The following is a 17,942-nucleotide window of genomic DNA, read 5'->3' on the forward strand; positions in this document are numbered from 1 at the left end:
TAATCTCTAATAATCACATCACAACTCTTAAAAGTTATTTTTAAAAAAATAGAAAACTTGCACCATGGCAAAAAATTGTCATCACAAGTAATGCATACATGCCTTCTATCAGCAAAAAAAGTTTCATTGAAATTGGAGCCGGATATTTGAGTGATGTCCCTTGTGGGATGTGATTGAACGTGATGTCAGAACGCATGCCCCCCCCCCCCGGAATTAACGGGAATTAGCTGACCTGAGTGTGCACATGTGGTGTCAGCTCTCTCCAGCGACCTATCAAGGATCATTGCGTGTATGCCAAGACATGTCGCCGTTTTTATCCATGCCAAAAGTCGACATACTGACAATAGGTAGGTAGTCATAATGGTCTGGCTGATATGTGCGTATATTTTAACTCGTACATTTTGTCTCGACTCATATTTCGAGACGTCTCGACTCGAATTCGAGTCGAGTCGAGACAGGGACTGTCGAGTCGAGTCGAGACAGGGACTGTCGAGTCGAGACAGAAACATATTTTCGAGTCGAGACACGTGTCGAGACAACATTTTCTCGAGTCGAGTCAAGACAGGCTTAAATCTCGACTCGACTCGACTCGTGCGCATCCCTAGATACGGGATTTAAATAGGCGTATCAAAGCATAAAATAGGTGTTTATTTTGATCGAATAAACGTTTTTTCTCTTGAAAAGAAATGAAATTTTACCTTACGAGAAGTGAAATGTGTCAAGTCTTATAAGCAACACCAGTATACCAAAGGTTTTGATCTAAAAGACTGTTTTAGTGTCCGATGATTCACAGTAAATCCTCGTCTCCTCCCGTCTCATGGGCAACGATGAACTCCTTCTTGGTTATGTGAATAGCTTCCGCGGTTTTGGTGTAGGATACTTGAGATCGAATCCCAGAGCTAGCTCATGCGTTTCGGATTCCACGTAAAGCCTTCGGTCAAAATATGTTATAGCATCGTTGCTGAACGGAACGCTAAATTAAATCAATTCATGTCGATTGCGTGGGCAATACTAATTTAATTTTTATAAGATTACTTAAAAGACCACAAAGACAAGTGTTCCGGTTGGGACGATTCAAGAAGAAAAGAGAAAGAGGAAACAAACATATTCTTAAAACCAAGAGGTCTCGGATTCGTGTGTCTATTCGAGCGATCGTTAGTATTTTCAAAAATAGTTACTATGCATTGAATGATATAAGAAATATTTATGCTAATATGACAATTAATGATCCTAAAGATGATATGGAATTTGAATTGGTCCACTAAATCCTAGAACAAATATTTTTGTTAATTTTGTGGTCAAACAAACGTTATTAGACCACAATGGACTTCAGTCTTATGAGAATTCAATGTTGAAACTGATCGTAGCCGATCTATCTGTAACTTCGGGTTGTAATACTGGAAAAGATCAAAGTTTAAACTTATTCTTGAAACGGTGAAACTATATGAAAAGGCTATTTATTGCTATCTCTGTTACTTTAACATTTTTCTATTTGAAGATAAATTTATGGTTCATAGAAATTCTGGTTGCAATAAAAGAATGGAATCCGAGATGGAATATATATTTTTGGGACGTTTAATGGATGTTAACTGGATGCTACTCACTCTCTATTACAGTTTTGGTTCAATCGCGATCAACATTGTAACCTCAAATTCTTTACTTCTACGAGGATCATTCAATAAGTAGAGATACAACGTCTATATTTTTAACAGTAATCATTTTTTTTTTTTTTTTTGTTTCAGGTGTGTTAGCTGGCACCATTGGGATATGCTCTGATATGCTGTTTCGTAATTTTATGTCAACATAACTTGAAAAATATCAATTCATCATAGCAAGTCCTCTAGAAGATTGCACCTTAGCAGAACAGGGCTCAGTCAGTAGGTTTTTAGTCGCAGAAGGTGTAAAACCAAGTGGAATTTTTTCTCGAATGTTGAGACAGTACGGTAACAGTTGTATGAACCGTGCGAATGTGTACAAGTGGGTTGATCGGTTTAAAAGTGGCCGAACAAGTGTAGGTGATGAACCCCGATGTGGACGTCCAGTGGAAGTTTCTGGTTCTTCGTTGGAATCGAGGATTGACGGACTTATTCGTGATAACAGAAGAATTACTGTTGAAATGATAGCTGAGGAAGTTCAAGTAAGTGTTGGAACTGTTCACAATGTCATTAGGAACATTTTAAAGTACAGAAAAACGTGTGCCAGATGGGTTCCCAGACAGCTTACTGACGCTCATAAAGAATAAGGCTTTCCATTTCTCAAGCCTTAACGCAACGAAGTTTGATTGAAGGAGACGCTTTTTTTGAAAGAATAGTGACTTGCAACGAGGCCTGGATCCATCACTACGACCCTGAGACCAAAAGGCAGAGTATGGAGTGGAAACACACTAGCTCTCCAGTTCGCAAAAAATTCAAGGTTCAACCTTCCGCTGGTAAAGTGCTGCTGACCATCTTTTGGGACTCACAGGGTCCAATCTATTGCGATTTCCTTGAAGATCAGCGAACTATCAATAGCCTATATTATTCTGAGATGCTAGAACACAAAGTTAAACCAGCTATCAGGAGCAAACGCCCTGGACCCTTGTCAAAAGAAGTCATTCTTCAGCACGATAACGCCCGCCCTCATACAGCTTAGCTGACCAGAGATAAGCTTGAAGAATTGGGTTGGGAGGTCTTATCTCATCCTGCCTACAGCCCAGACCTCGCCCCATCTGATTTTTACCTGTTTGGACCACTCAAAGACGCCCTACGTGGAAAAAGATTCGCTAACAATGAGGAAGTTACGGCAGCGGTGCAAAGGTGGCTTCGAGGTAAATCGAAAGATTTCTTCGCCAAGGGAATTAGGAAGCTGCAAGAAAGATGGGACAAATGCATAACTGTAAAGGGTGATTATATTGAAAAATTGCCTTAGTTTTGAAAGATTGAAATAAATCTTTGTTGAGCTATAGCAATTTGTCTCTTTACTTATTGAATGCCCCTCGTACTTGTGGTGTGTATAGAATGTTAGCGGATGAAGAGGAACACATTCCAAAAAGGCTGAAACGATTCGAGAAGATCTTTTCTCCCTATCTCTTATCGGTTTTGGTCTATGTTGATCGACGTTGAAATGGGACATCACTCAATTTCTACCACTTCCAGTTTCAATAGAGGTTTAACGGATTAAATGGGGCTTATCATTGGGACGCTGAATTTATTTTATTGAAGCCATATTTGCGTTGCGCAATTGTCCTGAATGTATTCACCTTTAATGTTTATTTACTTAGCAACCACATTGTACTATTTTCTTACAATCGTTTATCCTAATGTAGTGATTGAGTTTGTTGAATAAGCCATGGCATTGCAAAGGGTAAATACATTAAAATATGATATTGGTGGAGCTTCACTACTACCAAGTACCCATCAACGACTTTCTGACACTTACAATGATGATGTGTTCAGCATAAAAGTTTATGTTTATAGGAAGTTGTTGTATATGAAACCACGCACAAAAGCACTACGTGATTCTGAAGGAATCCTGTATTTTGCCGGTACAGATAAGAAACATACAGCATCAGTTTTCTGTTCTGATGTTTAAATTGTTACCGTTAAGATATTATGTACTCTAATGGAACTAGCAAATTCAGAAATTAGCCATGGTGAATAAGGTATGATGTTTAAAATATCTGATAACTGTATTCCGTAGATTATGGATTTGCAATACGAACGGGACATAAGCTAATATGCACAAAGACCTATTCCATCTTTTGTACTTGCACAAGGACAAAAGTTGAGTCTAGGATATTGCAATAAGATAAGGACATGTCTCAAGTCCAATAGGACATATGTATATTCGAATTGTCTGCTTCGAGTTTCCACTGATCCTAACAGTTTTTCTGAAAAAGTAGTTCCTACATTTAGAAATAGTAACCCTTCAGAAATCTTATGCCTAAATTTGATAGCATGCCACTTTATCCTATCAAATGAATAAGGTATCAAATACAATTTCGTCCCTACCTCAACCAAGTATGCCTCTCTGTAACAAAAATACATTTCCGGAACTAATATATAATATATACAAGTTGCATGAGTGAGTTGGACAATGCTAATAAAATTTCATCACAAGTTGAAATAGGTGCATGTAGTAGTAAGCCAGGTAACTGTGATCATTATCAACATTTTTCGTTGTATTCAATTCAAAAGATATCAATGGATGTCCCTCCATTTGATTCTGCAAATAAGATGGACAATATACCTGGTGACCGAGAAATTGATTCCGAAATTTTCTACTATATATAATAGAGAGTATTACTCAGGTTTCCAATTTCACTGGTTCTTAAGAACAAAGTAACCTTCCTGATAAAAACGTAAGAGATCAAACCACTTCTCCTTAGTTTACTGACACACAGGTTGATAGCTTCTTTCTGTTGTGCATCATGTGACACTGAAATAGTGTTTTTGATCTGAGAAGGTAAACTAATGTTGATCACGACATTCCATACATATCTCGCTCTACTCCTCGTTGAACGTGTGGAGATGATTTTTCGTGGAGGAAAGACCCTTTGTATTCCTATTTCATCTCGTAATCTTAGATTTTCTGTTTGGTTTCGTATATAAGCGTCCAAAATTCCAACTCGCAGTCAGCGTCCAGAAAAGAATTAGATTCACGAGAAGACGCATCAAAGCGCACAATCACAAAAATTTTGGCCAGTGAGGGGATCGAACACACGACCTTAGCGTTATTAGCACGACGCTCTAACCAACTGAGCTAACCGGCCTCGATGATATAGTCTGCAATTTCTTTTCGTAAAACAGAGAATATATACTTATTCAATCAAAATTTATAGTTGGTTTATGCTTTGATGCACCTATTTAAATACCATGACATCTTAAGAATCGGTCAATGGTCGTCATAATACCAGAAAGTCATCACATTATTCGAGGCATTAATAGTTGTATTTTCGAAGTAAAAATAAACCTCTCCTCGCCCAAACAGGGACTCGAACTCTGGACCGTTAGGTTAAAAGCCTAACGCTCTACCGACTGAGCTATCCGGGCTATCAACAATAGTCTGAACATAAACTTTCTGTCGAATACATTTCTGAGCAGGTGCACACAATTAGATACAAAATTTAAGGACGAAAGTATATTTCGGTAGTTTAATGTATGCTTTGGCATATATTGCTGAAGTTTGAACCCTACGTAAAATGTAGTTCTACACTAAAGTATGATTCAAGAAACCACAGAAAAAATCACACGTGATTAGAAGAACAAAGATGACCCTTTTAAACAGATCCAATAACTTAATTGAAAGCACTACAACTCATGATGTATCCCTGACATCAAGGGAGTAATATGGTCTTTAAGAGGCTCTGCGATCACCACGGACAGAGATACAAGCTCTGCGACCTAAGACTATGCTTCTCAAATCTCATGTATCTGAATGTTTACGTCTTCCCATACCATCTTAAACGTGCTTAATGGGGTTGAAGTCGAAGCAACAGGAAAGCCAGTCCATTCACCGATTATTCTCTGGTCACAAGAGCTTTACTATCTTTATTTTTCGATGCGGTCACTCATTGTCATTCATAAATAAGAAGTTGGGGCCGATTGCACATATGAAAAGTAGTGATGGGCACAAAAAGAGGTTTTGCGGTTTTCGTTTTTGGGAAAACCGAAACCGGTTTTTCGAAAATTTTCAAAAAGCCAATTTTTCACCGAAACGGGTTTCGGTTTTCTCCAAAAGCCGGTTCGGCTTTTCACCGAAACCGGTTCGATTTTCTCGAAACCTGTTCGGTTTCTTCACCGGATCCGGTTTCGGTTTTCTTCAAAACCGATTTCAGTTTTTTCCCAGGATTGATTCTATTTCTGACCAGAGTAGTTTCGTTGTTCTCCGGAAACCGATTCCGTTAACAGAGAAATAGTTTTGTCTTGTTTCGGTGAAAAACGAACCGGTTTTGAAGAAAACGCAAACCGGTTTCGGTGAAAAACCGAACTGAGTTTGGAGAAAACCGAAATCGGTTTGGGTTAAACAACCGGTTTTTGGCGAAAATCAAAACCGGTTTCGGTGAAAACCGAACCGGTTTTGAAGAATGCCGAAATGTCGGTTTTTCGGTTTTCCTAGAAACCGGTTTCCTTTTTTATGAAAACCGATTTTGCCGATCCCTAATGAAAAGATGCACGTCGGGCAGAAGTGCAGTGTTACAGTAATGTTAAAATATTTGGAGGTCGGTATGCTCGTGCCTTATCATGCTTCCTCATAGAAAAACTCCGGAACATCAAAATAATCATGTTTAACAATATTTCTGGGTTCATTGTATGCTCACACCTCTCGTGAGATGAGTGTAGTCCCAGACTGATTCTTGTCTCTTCCGCAGAATAGAATGCGAGCCCACTCCTCCAATCGGTTCCAGCAGTGTGTGCGTGTTAACGAAATACAACGCAATGGCAGCGGGGCAAAGTGATCATCTCTGTACAGTCAACATGCCGGCCGTGTGGAGAGTGAAATTGCAGAAACAGTCATCAGATTATTCAAAACATTAATATTTTTATTTTTGAACTAAAAACGAACCCCTCCTCGCCTGAACAGGGACTCAACTCTCAACCGTTAGGTTAAAAGCCTAACGCTCTACCGACTATTTTTATTTTTTATAGTTAATTGGTTCACTGAATGTGCTTCATTATCTGACTTAACTACTTATTACTAGATTTCTACTTACAGTGATTTTATTTGATTTTACTCGTTTAGCTCGTTTTTCTAGGAACCTAGAACGAGAGGGACACGAACACAGAATCATCGAGAACAGTTAAAGTTCCAAAGGCTCTCCCACCAGAGTTCGATCATTTCACGTCTATCAGAATTTTCAAATTAAACAGATTATTTTCGATTTTTCTTATAACTTTACTTTTCTTACTCATGCCTTTTTTAAAACTCGTGACTGAATTGAGATATTGCTAAATTACCCCTTGAGTTCGTGACTTTAATTCCTCCGCTGTGAGAAGTATGGACTTCTGGATCTCCTCCTTAGTGTAGCTGCACAAGAATAAATCATACGAAGTAAGATATGGGCTTCTTGCTGGTATTCGTGGTATTTACTTCGTCCAAGCAAACGTCCAGGAAACTCGCTCATGAACAGATAAGAGGTCAACCATGTTTTGTTTACAATGGCGCGCGCTGCTTCCAATGGTCAATGATTAAACTAACGAGGAAGGTCCATAAACCGTGAGAGTTGAATGTTGATGAAAATTTATGACAAGATTCAGTTCGAGTTGCTAAGTAACGTAGTAATGGTCACTCGATGCGCAAATGCTTCGTTGAGCTGCTACACCGACGCCATCTTGAAATCCTTTATGCAATGTCCAAGAATACCCTCTTAGCACAAAAATGAAAAATCTTTTTTATATATCTGACTTCAGTATTGTAAACCAAGGTAGATCATCTATATGCGAGAGTACTTCCAGTGCATGACCGCCATCTTGAAAGGCGCCATATTGAATCGTCGTCAAATATGATAAATGGCAAGGGGGTCATGTGGGGTATCAAGTAGAACTGGAATTTACTCCTGAATTCATTTCCGCAACCAAAGTTTAGATATATGTTTTCACTTCAGAGTTAAGAGATCTCTTACCCACAAGAACATATAAAAACTGTGCGAGTTAAACTTGTGTCATGAAACACGGTCGTGCGAGCACTTGCATGATTTTAACTAATGCAGTAGTTAATGCAGTACAATAGCAACTATACCAATCAGATCTTGAGACTAGTAAGAGAAATCGTTAATTAAATTGAAATTTCTGTAGTGAAAAATGGAATATCAGCATGCTACAAGTTATAATTATTTCAAAGTGCGATGGAATAGACAGTTGGTCGATGAAACATGCCTAATAGTACTGACAAGCAGAGAATACCAAAGGAATTGTTCGGATATATATATAGTAGAAAAATTATATAAAGTGGTACATATTAGTTGAACGACCAAAATGATTCAGATTCCACTATAATCAATAGGTCCACGTCTCCTTTAGCGTAGCAGGTGTGTGGGACGTTGAATTGTATCAAACCAAAAATCCCTTTTAGGCAATTTTACGTGGTCCATTATAGTGTGTTAAGTTTTATTCTCCAATCTAGAAACCTTACGCAAAGACCATCATTGTTGCAGAATATTGCGTTCCTTTCCAATACTCATATTTGACGACCTATAATTTACCTTGCATATTACGAAGTTAAAATACTTTAATGTATTTATTCACAGTTTCTCTAAATACAATCGATTTATTGCTGCCATATTGAACAATGAAGGAGATTTAAATTATCAGTTCACAGTCAATTTTTAGAAGATACACCTGGAAACTTAGAATTCACTTTTCTCGTGTTTGTTCTGCTATTACTGATAAGAGAATGCATGCACAACTGCTAAGAATATGTGGCAGTAAAGATTATTACAAGATTCAATTCCAAGTTGCAATCCATAAAACAAGTCTCTTTCTTCCTTTTCCCTTCAATATAAAATAATTAAATATCTGCATCTTTCCACCTTTAACGATAAAACACTTGCTTATAATAAGGGCAAGACTAGTTTTCATATCAAAACTGTGATAAATAACTGATTGTACCAGGTGTTCACTTGTTCGGTGTACAAGTCATATGGCAGAATTTTCATAAAGAAAATGCATTCTGTTGTGTATAATCAATTTTGTGCGCCAGTCCTAAAGGACATGCTTGTATATGCATATCAGAAATATGAGTACGTAACAGGAGCAATAGTTGGTTCATTTACAAATGTTCTGAAGACTAGTAGAAAATAGTGTCTGTGGTCATGAAGATTGTGATGAAAGTGCATTTGTTAAGTGTTTGCACTGCTCCATGATGCTGTGTGCTAATCACTACGTTTTGGATCCCCATCATCACAATTGAAGAGCAAAAGGATAGTAGGTTAATATTTCCTTGTGTGCAATAGTTTATATTATTTTTCTAATATTTTTTTCTATTAATTTTCTAATAACTTCAAGACAGATTCTTTAAAACCATATGTGCCGTTCCACCTAACTTATATTACAGCATTTAAATGCTATGCATAATCGCAACACACACAGACTCATATATATAGCGATTTTGAAATAAGTATAATTTGTTAGAGTGCTGCTATTCCATTTTTCACTACAGGCATTTCAATTTAATTAATGGTATCTCTCACTAGTCTCAAGATCTGATTGGTATAGTGGTTATTGTAGATCAAATAACTACTATTGCATTAGTTAAAATCATGCAAATGTTTGCACGACCGCATTTCATATCACAAATTCTACTTGCTCAGTTTTTGTATGTTCCTGTGAGCGAGAGAGCTCTTAACTCTGAAGTGAAAACAGATATCTAAACTTTGGTTAGGGAAATGAATTCAGGAGTAAATTCCAGTTCTATTTGATACCCCACATGACCCCCTTGCCATTTATCATATTTGACGACGATTCAATATGGCGCCTTTCGAGATGGCGGTCATGCACTGGAAGTACTCTCACATATAGATGATTTACCTTGGTTTACAATACTGAAGTCAGATAAATAAAAAAGATTTTTCATTTTTGTGCTAAGAGGGTATTCTTGGACATTGCCTACAGGATTTCAAGATGGCGTCGGTGTAGCAGCTCAACGAAGCATTTGCGCATCGAGTGACTATTACTACGTTACTTAGCAACTCGAACTGAATCTTGTCACTAATTTTCATCAAAATTCAACTCTCACGGTTTATGGACCTTCCTCGTAAGTGAAGCAGACAATTTGAAATCTAAATATATGCTTATTATTGCAGCACTGCTTCCAACATGAAATCAGTAATATTAAGAATTTTATAGAATATTCAAAATACATACCCGGTATGTGTTATGCACATGTTGGTATTCAAGAGGCCAGTACATGCTGCTTGTTCCAGAATAAAACACCTCAGTTCAATGCTTAGCACTGAAAGTGGTAAAATGGAAATCCACGTCTCATATAACCTATTGTGCTGCCAAAATGTCTTGAGCCTTGGCAAAAATGCGAACTAAAGCTCACACTCTCACACACCCACGCGTTGAGCCAATAAGGGTTCAGTTGTTGCTAAGCGAGAGAAAGCGAGTGGAACTCCTTCAGCCGATAGCAGCGCTTGCAACGGAAGACTAGGGATCAAGTCAATGTGGCATATCTTTAGCTGTTTAAAGTGACATTAAAGTATAATCAATCAAAACAAAAAATCTTTCAGTTTAACGTCCCACGATTATGCCCTTTGGGCTAAGGAAAACGATAATTACGTCAAGTGAATGATGATGGAGGAATTAGTGAAATGAGAAAGTGGGAGCAAACGAGAAAACCCACGGACACGATGTTGTCCACCACAAGCTTTCTTGGCTGGGGATCGAAAAGTGACCACATGGACCAGAGGTAAGCGCTTTACTACTAAGACAGAGTACTCCCAATCCATCAAACCTAAAACTATCCATACTTATACATAGCATAGTTTAGAAGTCTAAAATACTAGTGAATTATTTCACTTATTATGCATCTGTAAATTAAAACAAAACAAAAAAGCCCAATATTAATATCATACGACGGACTATATTAACATAAACAAATTAGGTATTTAGTATTCCAACCAAGAATATAAGCCAGTGTGTCAAAGGTTAAACACACTGACTGCAGTACGTAACGAATTTGATTTGCAAATATCAGCGCACGTCTTCATTGTAACAAGTTGTGCTTGGGGTCAATGCGAACAACTTTCTTATCATGAAATTAATGTGTTACCTACTGTGTCAGGATGTCCTTCTAATAAATATCCACATATATATTTCGATTCAGTCTTTCATCATCACACATGCTGATTGGAAACGCTCTATTACTTCTTTAGTTCTAACGCATAAGGATTTTTTTCTTTCGAGAACGAGTTACCTGTTGAAAAAGAATTGGGTCGAAAACAAATGAATTGATAATTCAGCACCGACATTTTCTACCAAATCCCTCATTTCAGTGTATGTGGGGGAATAGGGGTGGGGAGCGGCTCTGAATAAATACATTTCCACTAAATTTTCCACTATTAATATTCATTCATGGACGGCTTAAGCGCTTTCCTCTGGTTCGTGAGGTTCCTGGTTCAGTCCCTAGCCAAGTAAATTTGTGGTGGACAACACCGTGTCCGTGAGCTTTCTCGGAGTGCTTTCCTCCTACATTTCATTCCATCAATCCTTCCATCATCATCTCTTGCTTTAATCATACGTCTCTTAATTTTAGGGTAATAATTGTGGACGTTGAACTGAAAGATTTCACTTCATATTAATATTCATTTACTTAGCACTAAAAGGTCCCTCCTTTAAACTATATAGCGGACCCTGTGTACTAAATTATACAGTCGTATTGACGTGTAACCAAAAGTTAACGAAAGATGAAACACAAGGTAACTATATATATATATATACGCCAGTGCAGCTAAATACGTCAACTGTTCAGTGCTAGGACGTTCCAGACGAAATCCGCTAAAATGCACCTCCAATATGTGCACGGTTTTGGACAAGTCCGATTTGACGAATACTCCGAGAGACAGCGCTGAGACCGCCACACCGTGCAGTGTTGTTTGCTTCGGGAAGGCTCCGTGGAAGGACGTCATTATTTCATAGAGGTAAAAGACCGTGCTATTAGTATCGTGTTATTAGTGCCGTGCTAACTCAGAACATTGCCGATTGTTTACAGCATGTACGCCTTATTTCGTGTCCGTCTAGAAACACTTTGTTTTGTAAATGTAATTTCAGTAGGGCCTATATGTGATTCCATTGCTACTAAATTAATAGCAAGCATGGTGCAGCGAAATACTGTACGTTAGGGCTTGTGCAGGACTGACTGCAGAAAACATAGATGCTTTCATTTTTCCCACATGTCCTGTATAATATCGCTGTAGTTTTTTCTTTTCCTTAAGTCACAGTACAGTGATTCCATCTGTTAATCTTCTTATGAACAAAGACTTTTCAGTTTGGAACTTCACATTAACTTTGGTGGTTATCATTTATACATTTTATCTTTTTTATCTTCATCTTGTACCTTGGTTATTCTATTTTTTGGTTCAGCCATGTTACGTAATAATATTTGAGTTCGTATAATACAGACGATGTAAGCAGTTGCTAGATTTATTACAGTTTTCTAGTGGTATTCTAGACTTGGCGTAATTACCTGCACGTGTTAGTAAATACGCCATACGTTTTTTTTTTTTTTTTTAACCCTGGATACAAAATAGAAGTGAGTAGCATCACTCTCACATTCTCTTTTTCTACACGCGAAAAGGGCTACTCTGCAACGCACATATGTTGTTCTTCGTGTTTCATGAAAATTAAGGTCATGAAAAACGCAACACCCTTAACATGGCGTATATAACTGCACCTACCTTATGTAACAGTTGATAGATTCCATTGAACCGAACAAAATTATATGAATGAACATAATTCCTAAAGCGTAATTTTAGAGAAAATCGCGAAAAATGAATCTTTCGTAAACGTAAAAATTGATTTTGTGTGACAATCATGCAAAGTATTAAGATGGAACTGATATTGAAGTTAACTCTCATCAACCTCCTCATTACGATAGTACACAGCATAGGTAATACGACATATCCCAAAACCATCATTAATTCTCAAAATTTAATTTCTGCTTAACGATTTAATATTGTGCAAGGTAAGATATTATGAACCTGTAGGTGACATAGAGCTGAATTAGTGTTCGGTGGCTCAGTGGTAAAGCGCCTAACTCTGCAGCGTGGGGTCCCAGGTTTGATTCCAGGGAAAGTAAGGTTATGGTAAACAACCTCGTGTTCGTGTGTGTACTCCGGTTTTCTCCTACTTTCTTATTCTACCAATTCTGTCATCATCATTCACTTGCCTTAATCATCGTCTCCCTAAGCCTAAAGCTCATGCATAATCGTGGGACGTTAAACTGAAAGATTTCATTTAATTCTCATTTCAATGACATGTTTGTGGGTAAAAATTTTCATGGGTGATTTTCGAGAAAAGCGAGAACAATTAATTTCATGGCGCTAAAACGTTTATAGTTTGTTGCCAATAATATATATTAGGAATGGGCCGATTCCGATTCTCGATTCTTCGATACCTTCGATACCGGCGGTATCGAGGAATCGCCGATTCTCGATTCTTTGCGCTACTGGGTTCGATACCGATTCCGTTCGATTCCGACGAAAAAATAGTGAAAATTCTCAAAACCATGTATTTTTATGATGGTTACTTACGAAAACACTAAGAAATGTACAGATTATCTGTTTAAAGTATTAAATAAACCATAGAAACAGATTGGACCCAGATAGGGTTCAAATGCTTGTTTTTCTTAACAGAAATTTGAAATAGAATCCAAACTTTTAGTTTTTAAGACTTTTCAAAACATAATACCGGTACTTTTCTTTTCATTCTAATTCCACATTTGCAGGTTTTGAACATTTCAATTTTAATTTTTCATTGTTTTGAAAGAGTTTTTATTCATTTGCTAATAAAATGTTTTTGAATTCAATTTTTTTTTTTTTTTTACTTGTTTTACCCAGGATCGGTATCGAGTCCGGAATCGAGAATCGTGAGTAAAATTTCAGAATTGGAATCGAGAAAATCTGGAATCGGCCCATCCCTAATACATATACATACATGCATATCTTCTTCAGCATATCACGGCGCTCCATTTGCTCAATAACAACAAGAACACAGCAGCAGACGACAAACAACACATAACAACGAAAGTACGAAAAAGGAGGAACGTCATCACCATCCCAAGGTTCTACCAGGACTTCTGATGAAGGTATACAAAACGCCGCTGCAACTTTGAAGATACCTCAGGAATCTGGGATAGTTGTGATCCCCAAATCCACTTACGTTAGCAAACAACTGCCAAGGAAAACGCACACAGAAGGCATGAGCTGAGGCCCGGAACTTCCTGCAAACAAAATCCACCAGGAAATATTCTGCATTGATGTCGAAGATGTCAGCCTGCTCTGACTGATCACTTTACTTACATTTCTTAGGCTGCACTGGGTCTTGGGAATTATAGTCTATTACCCTCTCTTGGTTGCAACTGGGCCCTGAGACTACCAACCTCTCTCCCTTCGTGCGACTAGGCCCTGACAATCCCTACTACTTTTTCTTGGCTGCGACTGGGCACTAGCACATCCTTAATTACCTACTACCAAATTAAGGGACTCTGTTGGTCTTTGGACCATCATTCGACTTGTAACTACATTGTAACATAATAAGTTTTATAATAAGCGATTGTCCCATGATTACTATACCTATACTGCCTTAGCAAGGCGCATGTTTTCACACCATGCTAGATGTAACCTTACATTTCTACACCACGTGCTAGATATAAACACTCCAGATGTGACATCCTGAAGAAGACATCGTCCGCCATCGCCAACGGTCATCAAGTGACGGAGATCAACGAAGGTAGCCGATATTTTAGGATAAAAGAGGAAAGCACACCACAGAAGACATCACTCCAGTGATGCCAACCCGAGGAAAATCCCATTTTTTCGTTTTTTTAAACATAATTTCTCGAATAGGGATAGAGAATTTTGAATTGAGTTTATTTTGAATTTAATGTCCTTTCAGCAGCGAGGCTATATAATATGAGACGGAAACTAGTGATCAACGTGGAGTCCGAACCACATGAGCTCCCGTCGGGAATCGAACCCGGGTCTCCCACGCCAAAAGCGCTTAGCGACTTAAGAACTCAAAGAGAATTTTCGTAGGAAGTAGCTGGATGTATGGGATTTTTCACATATTTACTTCAACAACAAATATTCTTAATGAGCAGGAAGTAGACTAATGTAGCCTACTTGAATAGGCTAATTGTCGAATTTTGTTACCTTAAAATGCATGCTATTATGGAAAGTGATTTAAGGAGGGCTTGAAAATCTCAGAAAACAATTGCCAAGGAATGTAAATTGAATCTGAAACTAAAAAAAAAAATGAAGAAAGTAAAGTACCAAACGAGAGAAACAATCAAGTTCCAAAACTTTCGACATATAATGACTTGAGAGTGAAGCTTGTCCAGTTTCATTACGTTACGTACAAGACTACAGCACAAAAGCATGCTTAATATATGAAATTCTGACAACAAAACGTACTTCTTTTCGTTGGCATTGTAAGTTATTTCTTTCAATTAAGGAAGGTATTTATTCATAAAATATTTCATAAACATATTAGATTAGGATTTACGGAAAATTCAATAATATATTGAAGAACGTGAATGCCATACAGTAGGTTCACTTTTCATATTTTGTGAGGTTTGATTTTTTGTAATTAAGTTAGTACAGCGTAGGAAATTCAAAAAGCAAAATGGGAAAATTTCAATCTCTCGGGATGGGATTTTGTAACATATTAAGTTGGCATCACTGCATCAATCTCGCCCCAAGCAGCGTTGCCAGATCTAGCATAATGATGCTAGATCTAGCATAATTTGCATGCATTTAGCATCTAGCATCTTGCTTTTAGCATCCCACCCAAATCTAGCATAATTTCAGCAAGTTTATCAAAAAGCCGTAAAACCTGGAGATGAGAAAGTAGTTGGTTCTGGAAAGAAAAAAAGGCAGAAATGTATCCTCTTCCATTGACTCATACAGTCGGTAAACCATTCAAGCAGTCTTATTTTCCAAAGTAAGTTAGAAACGGCTTTGGGCTTTTTTTTTTTTTTGGCTCTACCCAGGGTTTTCTAATCCTTTAACTGCGAGGTATGGGCGGAGCTATGGGGGCCATTCTCCCCCCAACTTTTTGACAACTTCAGCATCTTTATTTCTGACTTCATGACCATCTTTATTCCTGAAATGAAAGATCCGATACCGACCAAAAATCTGCCCCCCAACAGACAATTCCCAACTCCGCTTATGCTGCGAGGTAATTTTCTTTTAAAATATGTAAACAAACACTTTGCATTCAATTATACGATATATACGCCATTGAGTTTGGCAACGACTGCACTAGTTTAGTTGAGTTAAAGCTTTGGTGCGTATTGAGTTCTATCCACGCATTCTTGCGCTCTGTGTATTTTAAGTTACTTTATCGTATCTCAACTTCGTTTTTTTTTCTTTCTTTCTTTTAAAACTCCTGAATTAGTACTTATGAGGATCTAGCATAATTTGACCGAATCTAGCATAATTTCGATCAGGTTTTGGAATAATTCCGAGTTGTGAGTCTGGCAACGCTGCCACCAAGACGCCTGGTCATTGAGCTCGTTTCTACCTTTCTAAGATGCTCGGTCATTAGAGGCATCTAATTACCAAATTCCCTAAGTCGCACGGTCATTGAGAATTCCAACTTCCCTCTCTAAGACACCAGATCATTGAGAGGAACCTATCCAACACGCCCTAAAACAAGGATGCTATAAAATAGACAATCTGCCCATACGTATCTTCAATATATGAACTTAATGAAGCCAAAAAAAAAAAAAAAAAAAAAAAAAAAACGAACATCGTCTGAGCCGGCACGTCTGATTGGCTACTCTCGTTTCCGCATATTGTTGCAAGTCATAAAGAATCGCGGGGGAAACAAAGCATGGTTGTTAATATTCTGCCACTTTGAACATTTTGAACGTATTTGCAACAACTTACACACAAGTTATCATTTTGTAATTTCAAAATGTAGTCCTATAACATGAAACAATTGAAATGTTCTCTTTGTTAAGAAAACCTTAATTACTGTACTTGAGTTTGTTAAGAATCAAAGGATGTTAATAGAATAACGAAAATACTTATACTTTGTTTTTTAGGTTTAACATTTTAAATTCGTAATTCGTATAAGATTATACACTTTCCTAATAGAAGTTGAAAGAAAATATGTAGTAGAATAGTTGAGAGGAGTGTTCTTAATATCCGGGTTAACGTAGTAGCGATCGAAAGAAAAAAAGTGGACTTGGAACAGGTGAATATCGCATTTACAATCTATTATTCAAACTGTGTGACTCTTTGTTATGGTATCTGGAACCTTCTTTTAACATTCACATAAAGTGCTTTTCTGTTTCATAATAACTTTGTTTACACAAGATACGACTGAGTTCTAGACAAATAATTGAAAGTCGCATCTCTTGTAATATATATATACACTTTGTGCACAAGTGTCTATTCATTTTAGGTCACAATAACTTACGCAAAACAGTTTAAATCCATGAAATAATTATGTTTGAAGTGATCGTAGTATTTTCGTAGTTAGGAGACTGAATATGCAAACCAGATCAACATGAAATACTTTCTTGAAATTGTATAGACAATCTTCCTGTTTCCACCAGATTATAGCCAACACCATTGTTTTTCTTCTTCCACAATCAATCATCATGTTTTGAATACCTCAAGATCTTCATGATTGAACAAGATTTTGGCTTTGATGACTAATTCTGAAAACTTAAAATTTGTAATCGCCCGAACAGGGACTCGAACCCTTGACCGTTAGGTTAAAAGCCTAACGCTCTACCGACTGAGCTATCCGGGCTGATAGGAAAGTAGTTGGTAACATATGTTTCTCATAGTAAATTAGTTTATATTGAACACGTGACCACTATTGTTACGACAGCTTATAAAAATATGATGTTTCATACAAATGTAGAGAATGCCACTATTTTAAAATCATTTTTAGAGTTCACAGTTCTGTTATTTACTTATAGAGGCTTGTCAAAAGTATGTAAACACATCGTGAAATGCATCATAGATTTTATAATTGTTTATTATAACGGCGCTTGTAGACAGTCCTACTGTTTTTGCCTAGTTCAGCCACCAGTATAACCTCCTCGACACGTGTCAAACTTCATTATGTACTACCATGAGCAAAATAAATGACGCGTCTCTTTATTTTGAAGTTTTTTTGAAAATATCTCCGTTTTCTTTATATGTTCGAAATTTCGGAAGGTTTCCCCAGCAGGACAGGTTAATAACAAACCCGTTTTTAATATTTGTGTTAGATATTAGCTTAAAA

General features: G+C 37.4%; 3 non-coding genes across 3 annotated transcripts; all 3 read right to left on the reverse strand.

Annotated features, from left to right (window-relative positions):
- Positions 1 to 4,676: 4,676 nt before the first annotated feature.
- TRNAI-AAU (transfer RNA isoleucine (anticodon AAU)) lies at positions 4,677 to 4,750 on the reverse strand. The gene has a single exon. It is a non-coding gene; the product is annotated as a tRNA-Ile (tRNA).
- A 207-nt stretch (positions 4,751 to 4,957) lies between these two features.
- Positions 4,958 to 5,030, reverse strand: TRNAK-UUU (transfer RNA lysine (anticodon UUU)). The gene has a single exon. It is a non-coding gene; the product is annotated as a tRNA-Lys (tRNA).
- Positions 5,031 to 17,389: 12,359 nt separating this feature from the next.
- Positions 17,390 to 17,462, reverse strand: TRNAK-UUU (transfer RNA lysine (anticodon UUU)). Its single transcript has one exon. It is a non-coding gene; the product is annotated as a tRNA-Lys (tRNA).
- Between the last annotated feature and the right edge of the window lie 480 nt (positions 17,463 to 17,942).

This window comes from Thermobia domestica, chromosome 15 (assembly GCF_964235325.1).
Source record: "Thermobia domestica chromosome 15, izTheDome1.hap1.1, whole genome shotgun sequence".
NCBI classification, from domain to species: Eukaryota; Metazoa; Arthropoda; class Insecta; order Zygentoma; family Lepismatidae; genus Thermobia; species Thermobia domestica.